Genomic DNA, 13,634 nt, shown 5'->3' with positions numbered 1-13,634 from the left:
CTGGTTTTTAAAAGTTATTTGTACATTTAAATCCATCTTGTCTCTGGCAGCTCAAGGCTGTATATAATAACTCTCTTGCAAAACCTACAGTAGATCTGTGAGATAATATAGCAGGAAAAATAAATGTCAATATTTATGCTGGGGAAGTTAGGACTGACTTTGATTAAGATGCATATTTATGAGAGGGATTTCTGAATTGCTAAGATGTATTCTTTAAAGAGAAAGCATCCCTATGATAATTGCTGAGCATAGCAGAATTAATCAAAGGACTAACAGATTTTATATCTGTTTTAAACAAGCTTAGCTTTGGTAATCATGTTGTCATATTATGAAATTTATTGTCATTTTTAATATGTTATATGATCCATTATGTCATAAGATTTTAGATTTTATTCTCTATCTCAATTAAATGTTATGCTCAAACAAGCATCTGCAAAAAAAAGAGGTAGCTGCTATATTGATGAATTACTTGATCCATTGTCATCCAGTACTCACAAGGACATTCACTTCATTATTATCCTACATTAGTCAAGCAAAAGTCAACAATTGTCATTAGTAGAAAATCTGTGTTGCTTGTAACTTGATCGGTTGCTCATAAATGCATTCTCCTGATCTACCGTGTTTTCCCAAAAATAAGACAGGGTCTTATTTTCTTTTGACCCCTGAAATAAGCGCTTGGCCTTATTTTGGGGGAAGTCTTATTATTTTTGAGGTGCAGGAGGCAGAATGTGTGGCTTCTGCTGTGTTGCAATATTTTGGGGGAGGGCTTATTTTCAGGGGAGGATTTATTTTAGTGCATGCACTCAATAGCCCGATTAGGCTTATTATCCGGAGAGGTCTTATTTTCAGGGAAACAAGGTACAAGTTCAGATTTTTTTCCCTATTCATAAAGACTCTTCTGCATTTTGTCACCCTGAGCAATAGTATATAATGGAAAGAGCCCTTAGCTTCCCACGTGAACTGGCTGAGAACCAATTCTTAGAACTAGATAAGTATTTTTAATCAGACAAGAACTGTGATTTGGGAGGGGGAGTTTCTTTTAGATGCTCTTCCATGACAGTGTGTCACTCCATAATGCTCTTGACAGTATCCCTTGAGGACTAATTCTTGTGCTTTTTTAAAAAAAAGCAAGACTAGGGAGGTGGGTGGGAGGAGATAGGATTGATTTAAGTCTGGCTAATGACATTCAGTGTCAGTTGAGATGCTATTCTAGTATGTAGGAAAACCCTAGATCAGATTAGTATGTCATGGTTTATGATGATAAATCCCTTTTAAAACTCCTATAGTAAGGGTGAAAGTATAATCAAGCTTTTGTAGCAGTGGACAACAATTTTGAGTTAATTTTAGAGAGAGAGAAACCTCTCCCCAAGCCCCAATTCCTATAAATAAATGCTCCAGGGACAGATTGCCTTCTTTGGGTATGCACATCTGTAACAAATTGGTCCTTTTAGTATCACATTAAGGTTCTCCACTGCCAACTGTTTAAACATGCTTTTTGCTGGTTTAATTTTTAGTAACTCTCCATATGGATTTTTAAAATCTCCTTTGCTTGTATCACTTCCAGTGTATCAACTTGTTATATTGTATGCCAACCTGACAGTGCTGTTGAAAGAAGGATACTTTCTAAATTGGTTGAAATAAACTTAGAAAGTTTAGTACATGGCTATCCATTTGTGGGATCAGGTCAGCATGAGACATCAGGAGTGTCAAGTCATTTTAATGTAATTTTTGTTTCTGTCAGATATTATGGTAGCTAGGTTTTTTTTTTCATGTAAGTTTTGTCACTTCTTATCCTCTGCCCTGTCAAGCTTGAAATTCTATTTTGGCAAAACTATCAAGCAAAAATTTGTGGAAAAAACCAGGAAACTTTCTCTACCTGTTTCATTGTGGTGTAAATTGATTCTCACTCTAACTTTAGACATGAACAGTAAGTCAGGTTCCATTTTTGTTTATCTTGGGCTTTATTTCACCATGCCTGAAAGAATACTATTCATACTCTCCCAACAGATCAAACATTAAAATAATTATGAAAGCAGACCTGAGAACAGGTTTGGCCTATGAAATTAAGAATAAAAGCATTGCCAATTTTTCTTGTTTATAACCAAGGACTATGTTACTATTAATTCTCCTTAGAACCACATAATAGATTTTCTTTAAAGATTGATTTTTCACTAAAAGTTAATTGTCTCACTTTTAAAATGTTAGTAAAAAACATGTAGTATTGAGAGATTTGATTGTTTAGCTTCATTAGATATGGAAGCATTGTTTTAAATAATTTTATGGTCAGGGATGTATTTCAGAATTGATGTGTAAAAAGCCTTCAATAATTTTCTGTTGTTATCCCCTCTGATTTCCTTTTATGATGGTTCTAGCTACTACTATGGACAAATTATTGTTCCCTTACGCATAATAAGGAACGCTTGATAAAATCATAAATTAAGATGTAAAATAATATCCATCATAGGATATATCTGGAACAAGAGATTGTAGATAATTTTATATGCATGTTGTGGATGAGAAAGATGGCAGCTAAGAAAACTGTAACAGACAAGTAGGTTTTTATTGTCAGCATTATTCACAAAAAATATCTGTATTATAGTACAAATAACAAATGTTAGGTTGAAATTTGTGCCAGTTAAATTCTTAATGCCAAATAGAATAATAACATGCATAAAATTATCTGACAAAATAGCAGCTGCTTTTAAAAAAAATTCTAATCTCTCCCCTTCATCATAAGGGTTTGTATCTTATTTACATGGATTTCTTTCATTAATTCTGTTTTGGGGTTTTTTTTTTCCCTTGATCCACATATTTTTCATAAAGTTTGTAAAATGGAATTGTTTTACATGAATTATAGATATTATTTCTATTATTTGAATAACTATTATTAGAATTAGTTTTTCCTTCTTAATTATATTTTTAATCTATGTTATGCTTGATCCTCTATCGAGATAGGGATTTTTATTTTTAAATTCCATATAGCATTTGGAAGTGGCTGCAGTGTTGATATAACACTTGAATAGATTCTTAAATGATATCATATTTTTGGATAGTAAGCTTGCTTAGGGCTAAATAATAACATTGAGTTACATTCTTGCAAATCAGCAACATTTATATATTCCTGAATATTTATTTTAGTTTTCTCTGTATAACCTTGATTTCACCTGTTGTACGTTTTTCAGTGTGCTGTATATAAACATGTTTTATAACCCTATATTGTTGTATATTATTTTAAAATCTTTGGATTTGGTGTAAGAGCCTCCATGCATTTGGTATAATAGCATTGTGGTACATGACTTACTGGGCTAAGAATTCTGTGTTGATTTTCCTATAAAATAGATTTTTATGGTGGATGGCAGAGTTGTGTATCAACCTAATATCTCAATTTACTGAATAGATCTACCATAAAATTAATCAAGACCATAAACTGAAGCTATAGGTAAGCTCGCACTATTATGCACTAGGTTAATAAAATATAGTTACTGTGGACACAAATGCTATGCTCAAACAATGTGTGGGGTAGGTTGTAGGATAATGTGATGTTTTGCACACTATGCTAAGACAATAGCTGGGTTTCCATGCTAAACCATTTTAGCTTGCTCTAGGATGCTGTGTGAATTCAGTGGCATTTCATCTATCAAAATGGTATGTACAGAGTACCTTCTTTTAAGATTTCTGAATAGAGAAAACATGACCTTCATTTAGTGACTGTAATTGGCAACTTGATAGTTAAGTGAAGCAGTTGCTAAATGAAAATCTGTTAGTCTATTTACAATTTTACTTCAGTTTTTCTTAGCTTCTTGCTACTTTCTTCAAGTGAACAGGTGAACTCTTTGAGGACATCTTGGTATGGGGTGAATATACCTGCTGGGAAGGTCATAAATGTGAGGACTGGTTGCTAAGTTGTTTTTTAGCATCATCATAACTTTGAATGGTAGCTAACAAGACAGTTGCTAAGTGACAACTATCTGCATAAATATTGTATTTCTGAGGAGGAGATTGTCTCTGTGTTTATAGAGTGTAGACCCCGTATGTTTTTTTCCAGGTTTCAGTAGTGGTCTCGGTTGTCAGTATAAGTAACAGCATTTAACAATCACTTAGTACTTCTAGGTTTTAAAAACTTCACTCCTTTTTATTATAAGTTATGACAAGATATAAAATAAATACAAATTATTTGATATGCTAGTTGTTTCAGATCACTCCAGGAAATTCCTTTCTGTCCCAAAGACCAAAGCAACGTTTTGAAATTTGGCAAAGTATATTTGTTTCCTCTACAAAACACTTTTTAGAAATATGCTGAACTGGGGAAGAAGAATGTATCTAAAAAAATATTGATAGAACAGACAAGTGGTTGCTTTCAGTTTTAGGCTGCTGAACTAGTGCCTGTTCTCCCAACCAGCTTGCCATATAAAGAGGAAGTCTGGGTTGAGTTGGACCTGGAATCAATAGTTTAACACAAATGTAAAATAATCATGGTGATGCCATTGTGTGTGTGTTCTTTTGTTGATGCTGACAGTAATAACTATTAGTTCGCTGATGACAGCCTGTGTAGTAAGTAAAGAATGAAACCCTTTAAGGGAAGGGGAAAGGCAGAAGGATGAAGAGCAGCTCATCGGTTTATTTGTTTTTTCACTGACTGAAGCTATTATTGGGTTCCCTTAAATAGAAAATGAATGAGAAAGGAATGAGATTTTGGTTGAGAGTGCAGAAAGAATATATGGAGGCATAATTTGGTAAATTGAGACTGGGCCATGTGTACTACTTAATGTATCATATAGGCTTGGAATGTCCTATGATTAAGGAAAGTTGGAAAATACCCTGGAAGAGGACAGTGGTGACTTACTTTCATATTCCCGACAATGAAATTACATGGACATGAAGTGTTCCAATAAACCAATTCAAAGGAGACATAGTCTAGCTAGATAGCAACACATACCCAATCTTGACTAATCCAGAAAGCTAGACCAGGTTAGTATTTGAAAGGAAGAAGTTTAGGACTGACAGTCCTAACAAGAATTCTTGAAGAAGACACAGGTCAATCATCTCTGTATCACCTTTTAAAAAAATGCATGGATTTCTCCATGAAAATCACAAGGAGTCATGCTAAACCTGAAGGTGATTTTATTTTTTTTCTAGGACCAAGAAAATAAGAATCCAGATTTAGATTTTCACTTAGCTACTTCTCTTGGTGGCTTCTACCACTCAGCATACTCAAACATTCTCTGCTGAGAATAATAGGGGAGAGATAGTATAGTACACATTACCTTCAGTTCTTAGAAAGAAAAATGAGATGTAATTGATATGAAATAAATCATGCTTCTTTCCTCGTTTCTTACTTCCTTTCTCACGCCACCTCATGAAAAAGAAGCAGTGATGTTCCATAAAAAGATCATTTCTTTCCTCTAGCTTTACAAGATGTTTGACAATAAGAATGTCTTCTGGTCCATGGCCAGGATAATAAAAAAAATTGGCAATCATTATTAACATAATAATTAAACAAAAGTTCCATGTCTGGAAGTGCTCCCTTCTGATTATCTGTTTCTGATAGGAAACAGCTTCTGGCTACTGTTTAATGGCGGCAAAATGTGGAACTAGCTTGGTCAACCAGATATAAGCAGCAATGTAATTCATGAAGTTGTGACAATTTGTGTAATATATGATCAAACACTGAACTATCTAGCATGGGAATTTTGGAATCCTACCAAGGTTATGCATATTCTGAATTGTGAGTGTGTGTGTCAGTGGTGGGTTATGACGGGTACACCCCAGTACGGGCGTACTGGTGCCTGGCGGGAGCACCAGGTAGCGTTCCGGTACAGTGCTCCAGAGGGCCCACCCGCCAGCCCACCCACCAGCCCATGTGCATGTGCCTTTGAGTCAGTGTCAATTTCTGGTGATTTTCCGGACAGGTTGCTGCAGTTTTTTGGGTATAACTTTCAGATGTGATTTCTTTTAGAAGTGACTGATTTAGGGTCACCCAACTGGTTTTGTGCCTAAGGCAGGACTAGAACTCATGCTCTTCCATTTTCTGGTTCGCCGTCTTTGCCACTACACCAAACTGTCTGGCTATCTTGTAACAGAGGAAGTGCTGTATATAACACATCAAACTGTATTGTAGCTTTTAATGTGTCCTGTTTATGGAGCTATTAAAATTCAGTACCAGTTTTGACAGAGCTTTATGCCTATGGATTGCGCCTCTCTACTTCAAAGTGTGTCCTTTTTCTCCCTTCCCTCTGAAGAAACCTGAAATAATTTTTGATGTATACTTTGTGAGTTTTACAGCTGCACTAGAGATTTCCTTCCCCCACCCCCCTGCCCTATAAATATGTGAATAAAACAACTTCTTATGTTAGATATTTCTGCCTTTCTCAAGACTTCCTTTCTGAACTGCCATTGAGTCCAGCTGGGAATTGGAGAAAGATTTTCTTTCAAATGGTGACATTTGAAAGATAGTTCAGGCTATTCAATTGCAGTCCTTTTGTTTGTTGTTTACAGTAAGCTTTACTTTTACAAGTCTATAGAGAATGTGATGTTTGGTTTCTCTATTGTTCATATAAATGCCTTGTTAAGATTTAGCTTTAATAGATCCCATCTGGTGGTGTTTTTTTAAAATTCATTTTTTACTCTATATATATTAAAAAACAAGACACAGGCTGCTCTTCCGGTGTTTACTTTTGGGATATACTTCTCTATAAAACCATCCTGGTAGACTGGGCAGTTTTTCAGTTTTGGTTTGAGTGTTTCTTTTTGCTCAAACTAGATTCTATTGTGGACTGTTCCATTTTTATAACACCAATTAAAAAAAACCAGAAAAGCGTTAAAGTCAGCACTGTCTTCTTCCTCAGGGCATTCAGTAACTGAGAAATGAAGGGGAAAAAAGCTCTGTATCTGGTTATTTTATCCCTAGAATATGAAGGATAGATTTAATAAGTATAGGTGTTGTGTCAGGTGCAAATAACCAGGAGCTTTTATTGAGTTCAAATCACAGAAGTGTTTATTATTGCTACCTCTAATGAAAGAATCTGGTGAACTAATGTTCAAAGCTAAATTGGTGCTAAATAAAAGTCAACAGAATTCATGGGAGGTTGGACTTGGGTATTTTGTGGCAATGCAATGACTCCAAGCATATGACACATTTAACTCCACCTTCTCTTCTCCTACATGTGCTTGAATTTCCTCCCTTCCCCCGATGATTTGTTCTGACATATGATAATAAGGCTACCATCTTATTTAATTTTATTAATGAGCCTTTGATAAAACTTCACAGTACATATGGCAACATGTTGTTCTTTCCATGTGGTAATTGTTTTCATGGTATAAACTGGGGAAAATAATTTTTTTCATTAATGTGAAATTGAGTTCCTGCACTGTACGCACATACATTGTCCAAAAACAGCATTACAGGAAGTATGTCCCATGAGATGGTGATGCAGAAAGCTGTACATATGTAAGCACCATCTGATATTTTTAAATTTTATACCATGAACATTGGGTAAGTAAAAAAAATATTGAAGCATTCAGTACCAGCTGTTATTTGCTGCAAAAAGCTTAGCAATTGTAGAAGTGTGATGTTCTGATAATGAACAATGTAAACTAAAGATAGAACTCTAAGCCTCTTATCTCCCAAAACTTACTTAACTCCACTAATGGCAGCCTGTTAGTAAAGCTGAGAGCACTTATTGCAGGAGGATAGAAGAATGATTGATAACAAGAAGAAGAGCTGTTGTTCTCATTTGAATGCTCAGAATGGCCCTCACAAGAAGTGGCTATCCTCAACTAGGATTAAGACATCACACTTTTTTTCTGTTCATCAAACTACCTCTTTTTTTAAGCAGTGGCTCCATTGCCCCAAATGAGGCCCTACACTGTGAAGTTATTCCAGGACTGGTCATTAGGGCATTATTGTATGTTTAAGGCAGAGCTGGTTGAAACTGGAGGAAACTTAGACAAGGAATTTGCCCTCATGGATCAACAATCTTACATATTAAATGATATTTTCATAGAGAGGAACTGGACTACAGTGTGAAGTAAGGAGACTGAGAATAAAAATGACCTCCAACTAGAAGATTAACCAATTGTTAGGATTAGGTGTATTAATCTTAACAGACATACAGTATTTAGCAAACAACAACCAAAGCTAAATAGCCTAGCATCCATTTAGGAATAGCAATAGCAGTTAGACTTATATACCGCTTCATAGGGCTTTCAGTCCTTTCTAAGCGGTTTACAGAGTCAGCATATCGCCCCCACAGTCTGGGTCCTCATTTCACCTACCTCGGAAGGGTGGAAGTCTGAATCAACCTTGAGCCGGTGAGATTAGAACCGCTGAACTGCAGATAACAGTCAGCTGAAGTGGCCTGCAGGACTGCACCCTAACCACTGCGCCACCTCGGCTCATGAGGCACACCTCTGGGCACAGGACATCTCCATGATGAAATCCTTATAGCAGAATGTAAATACTGACTGCAAACATTGACGGAATTGACTCTTAAAACAATATTTGGAAAGAAACATAAACCAAAAGACCATAGATCCAGAACTGGAATATCCACAGTTAACAGTAGGCTATATTCCTAATTTTGAAGGAGAGATGGTAGAAATAATAACTGGGAAACAAAAAATAAAAACATCCAAGGGAGGTATTAACCTAAGAAAGAAGGCTAATGAAAAAGGAAATCAACTCAACAAAAGTATAAACATTAGAAACCTGAAATCTCGTAGGTCAACAAAGAAATACAGTGGAACCTCAAGTCACGACCATAATCCGTTCCAGGACTTTGGTCGGCACCCGATTTTGTCTCGTGACTGGAAGCAATACTGACTATGCATGTATGCACCAAAAAAATGGCGTGGAAGGGGAAATAGCTGTGGCAGGGAAAATATTTGCGGCTGTGATTAATCACCATTCAAGGATATGTTCGTGAACAGAGTGAAACATTTAGCGGATTTTTTGGTCGGCACCCGATTTAGTTGTGGTCTGAAGGGTTCATGAACTGAGGTTCCACTGTACAACCTAAACAAGCTGCTTCATATAATGGAAACTAAATGCAAAAAGGGAAAATACAGATAGTCCTCCACTTAACAACCACAATTGAGCCCACAATTGAGGGTTCAGTTTCAGCCTGTTGTTCCTCATCCAACTCTTCACTGCCTAACAGGATCCATGACCTGAAAGAGGGAGGTCATGGCATTGCTTAAAACACCATGGGCTGAGACGTATGTATACCTGTGTATCATCAGCATATTGACGCTATCTCAGCTTACGGTGGTAGATATGGTCCATCTGTACCAGTGTTGGGTTTCGGATCCCGTTCCAACAGATACGTTGGAATAGGTCTGGCGTCATCCACAAGAGCATGTGCAGTGCGTGCATGCTTTCTGTCCAGTGATGCCTCCGCGACACTCCAGCTGCTCAGTGGAGCATCGCACAGGCGCTGTATGTGCCGTGTGCTGAAGCACCGAAGATTTTAAAGACAGGTAAGGAGTGAGGGTGGGCGGACGGGCCCTCTGGAGCACCATACTGGAACGGTACCCAGTGCTCCAGGAAGGCTCCGGTACATCCGTACTGGGGCCTACCGCCTGCAACCCATCACTGATCTGTACTTGGATACAGATAACCAGTCTCTGTGGGTTCTTCAGTCATTAAATTGATTGAGACTGATTTAAGTAAAGAGCATTCAATTAGATTGATTAGGGCTATTTTTAAGTAAAGAGCATTTGGTATGCTGATGAAAGGAGGTCCAATCTTTATTGTTCATTCTTTTCAGAGGAATTTTCCCTCAGAACTTCTCTGACTGTTCATTTCCCTTTTCTAGTTTTATGGCCACACCATGTTTGGTGGCTTGAGAATTAAATTTGAAGAAGAAAATATTACATGCCAAAATTCCCTGTATTTCAGCTGCAGCTGTGGAAGCTCATGAAGCCAACTCTCTGAGGACTGGAGGCAGCCAATTGGCAGCACAGGAGGAGATGCTTACTTTCCCCCTTGACCTGAGAGGAGGGAGGGTAATAAGCCAAGTGAGCTGTTCTTCTCCTGAGAAAAAGAGAAAAGGAACAGACTCCTTCTGCATTCCAAAGACCTTGAAATAATCCCTCAAGTCAAAGGAACAAAAACAGGGCTCCATAGAAATGTTGTCCGTATTCTCTTTTCAGATTTTTGCAGTTCAGTTGGCTGTTGTGTATGGCCTTCATTTGTATAGCTGATGTTCATACAAGACTGAGATTTTATCCATCTTTGCAAACTTTCAGTTGTTATCTAGACAGAAAGGGGATGATAAAAAGGATGGATGGATTTGCCATAGGAGTATACAGGCATGGACAAAAGGCCTCATATTGAAAAGATGTGCATTTGAGTCTTGTGTGAGTAGCTCAAACTATTATCGTGTGGTCTATGCAGGCATGTGACATTTCCCATGCAATCTTTTTTCTCCTTTTTGATGTCATTTGAAGATTATTGCATGTAAATACAGGTGTTCAATTACATCTTTCTGCCCTAAACAAACAATTTTTAAACTATTAACATTGACTTGAATACTGATGACTAAGAACTGTCAACATTATTTTCCACTGTTGAAAAAATACCTTTTATTTGCATTGTTATTTTATGAGCGTACTAGTACAGTTAAACAAGCAAATTGTGAATGTACCTTGTTAAGGATTGTTGGGCAAAGTTAAGTTAGAATTTATGTATAGTGTTGATAGGATCACGTTAACCAAAGGCAGAGCGTTTTTTAAAACATCAAAGAAGACACTAGCAGTTAGTAATATTGTAAAAATACTGGATCTTTGGTAGACTTACATACAGATTTACTAAGCAGCATGTTAGTTAATTTAAGACCAGTCAGTTTAAGGAAGCAGATTCTTGCTATGCCAGTTCTGTTCAAACTGTCTAATGAACAAATTTTTTCAACTGCTTTGAAATTTGAACTTCCTGAGACTATTTGGATTGAAAGGACAGTGAAAGGCGAAGCTTTCTTCCATACTAGCTTAAAATCTACTGATTTCATTGATATGTCAGTGGAGAATCACATAAGGCACAGAATTTTCAGACTTATTATTAGTCTGAAAATAGACGGGGAGAAAAAGCATTTAAAATACTCCTTGATACGATTTTAATGTCAGTCATCAGTTTTGCTTGTTTCAAATCCCGCTTTCTGCTATGGAATAAAAAACAAAAATTGATAAGAAAACTTGGTAACTATTTTAAAACCAGGAATTCATTCTAGGCGAAAAGGAATGCAATATTTTTGTCAGCTGAGTCTGTTTGTTTGATTGAATTAGAATGTGCCCATCTTTCCATGCTGTGATGTATCAATATTTAACCAGCATGAGATTTGCAAGTTTTGTGGAAGATGTGATGGCATAAACAACCCAAATCATTTTTTTGAAATTGAGTGACAAACTGCTTTATATTAATTGATGTGGGAGAAGAAGTTCCAGAAATTAGGACTCAGCCGAGAATCCCTCACATAGCCACAAGCAGACTAAGTCCAACCCTCCTTGAGTGCTGTTTACCCTTATTTTAACTCTAAGCAGGTGGTGTAAGAAGATTCTTAGGTATATGGGCTGTAACAATAAATCATGTGTAGACTGTCAAGGAAACAAGTGAGATATACAAAAATAGTTATTGGTTTTACAGTATCATAGAATCCTCTCAGTCAAAAGCCATCCTTGGCGAAATTGCTGAACCTGCTTTCATGATTATCTTGTTCCCGGCCTCCCTGATTCTATTAACACTTTAGTTCCTTCAACATTACTTACTCCCTAGATCCTTAAGAAGGGAAAGATTTATTATCTCATTTTTTAAAAGGGGAAGCTTAAGGAATTCAAACAGTGGAAACACTTCCTTTGAACATTTTACTCAACATTTCCCTTCCACTTCCAACTCTGAATGTCTTCATAATTTCAATGAAAAATAAATAAATCAGACTAGAATACTAGTTGTAGGATGTTTGATGCAAGAATACAGCAAGAAATGACTGCACTGGATAAATTCCAAGGACCTCTATGATTTTTCAGGAAAAAAAACAGACTTCTTCACTTCTTTTTACTTTGGCAGAGTTTGAGCTTCAAGGAAGAAACTAAAACCAATAAAATAATTCCTTGTTCTTGGCCTGTTTTTTAAGAATTAAGAACAGCATATTTTTTTTAAAAAATATTTAACTGTGAAAGTCATAATAGACATTACGTCTGATGTTTAGTGAGAACCTAGAGTATGTTCAACAATGAAACCTATTAAAAACTGCCCAGTTTTATTTGATTCAAGCCCCCTCTTTCCTCAAATTGGTATTCTATTTTTGTAACTCTTAACAACTTATTTTATTTAAGCAGAAAGATTAAAATATCACTGCTGTTTTGTTTTGGGGAGATCCTTTCCTTTTCCACAGAGTAACAAAACATTTAGTGAGGAAACAAAACCAAAGATTTCACACAGGCTATTAAAAGAGATTAATGTATCCTGTTAGATTTCGCATGTGGAAGTTAGCATCTTTTGTGGTAAAAGAAGACCCAGAAAAGCAATCTTTTTTTAGCTTCTGCAGGTGGTAAAAATAACTCTGTTCCATAGCTCATTCCTTCAGTCAAGTGGGAGACAAACTAAGGCACAGGTTGGATCAATTTATTTTAAATGCAACGAACCAAAAAAAATAATCCTTAACTTTTCAGGCCAGTCAGCGAGGATCATCTGGACATTGCCTGTGGCATGCCTTTGCTGGCATTTTCATGTTCTGGAAGAAGCTCATATTCTTGAGGTGTGAAGGATTCAGTTCTGCAGCTGTCAACAGTGCTTCAGACACTGCAAGAACACAGCAATGCATTTTTTTCAGGGTTCAAATTGCACCCTGGCTCAGGAAAATGCCTGTTTGAGTTGAGAAAGCAGCAGGAGGATCATAAGGTTTGGTTGTATCTTATTGCCACCTCCGCAATGGACCCTGAACTCAAATGTATACTGATAGTGGCATGCAGTTTGTCATGCACAAAATTGTTTATTCAGGTGCAAAACTTTGCATACCCAGAGGGAATGTACAAGGACTGAAAGGCTCTTCTCCATCACCCAATACGCTTGCAAGCAGAGTTTGTACTTACTGGTATATAAATAAATCCTTTTGGACTCATTTGCCTGTTCACTGTAGCTCGCCATGCCCACCCACCCACCCACCCATCCTCAAAGCTGCTCTTCATTTCCTCCTTTAGGACTGGTATAGCAAGTAGTTTTAGCCAGATAAATGCCATTTTTGTTGAAAAAAAATTTCATTTTACTTTTAGATGCTTTTCCTTGCGGGCCTCACATTTTTGGACCTCACATCCTTACCCTAAAATTCCTGGAAGCCCTATTTTTCCCATTGCTTTCCGTTGTAAAAGTTGCTGTCAGATTGTAATGTTCGGTATGAGAAATTGGGAGTATTCCTATTAAAAGGTAAAGGTTCCCCTCGCACATATGTGCTAGTTGTTCCTGACTCTAGCGGGCAGTGCCCATCTCCGTTTCAAAGCCGAAGAGCCAGTGCTGTTCAAAGACATCTCTGTGGTCATGTGGCCAGCATAACTAAATGCCGAAGGCACATGAAACGCTGTTACCTTCCCACCAAAGGTGATCCCTATTTTTCTCTGCATTTTTATATACTTTCAAACTGCTAGGT

The 13,634-nt window shown here is 36.9% G+C and overlaps 1 protein-coding gene across 6 annotated transcripts in view; it reads left to right on the top strand.

The window, feature by feature from the left end:
* FARP1 (FERM, ARH/RhoGEF and pleckstrin domain protein 1) overlaps positions 1-13,634 on the top strand; it is a 141,401-nt gene that overhangs the window by 21,233 nt on the left and 106,534 nt on the right. The gene's annotated exons all lie outside the window — the stretch shown is intronic.

The sequence above is a fragment of the Thamnophis sirtalis genome, unplaced genomic scaffold (genome assembly GCF_051295495.1).
Source record: "Thamnophis sirtalis isolate CommonGarterSnake01/CBP01778 unplaced genomic scaffold, rThaSir2_p1.2 scaffold_12, whole genome shotgun sequence".
Lineage (NCBI taxonomy): Eukaryota > Metazoa > Chordata > Lepidosauria > Squamata > Natricidae > Thamnophis > Thamnophis sirtalis.
Note: the sequence above shows the minus strand (reverse complement) of the source record. Positions and strands in the feature narration are given on the sequence as shown.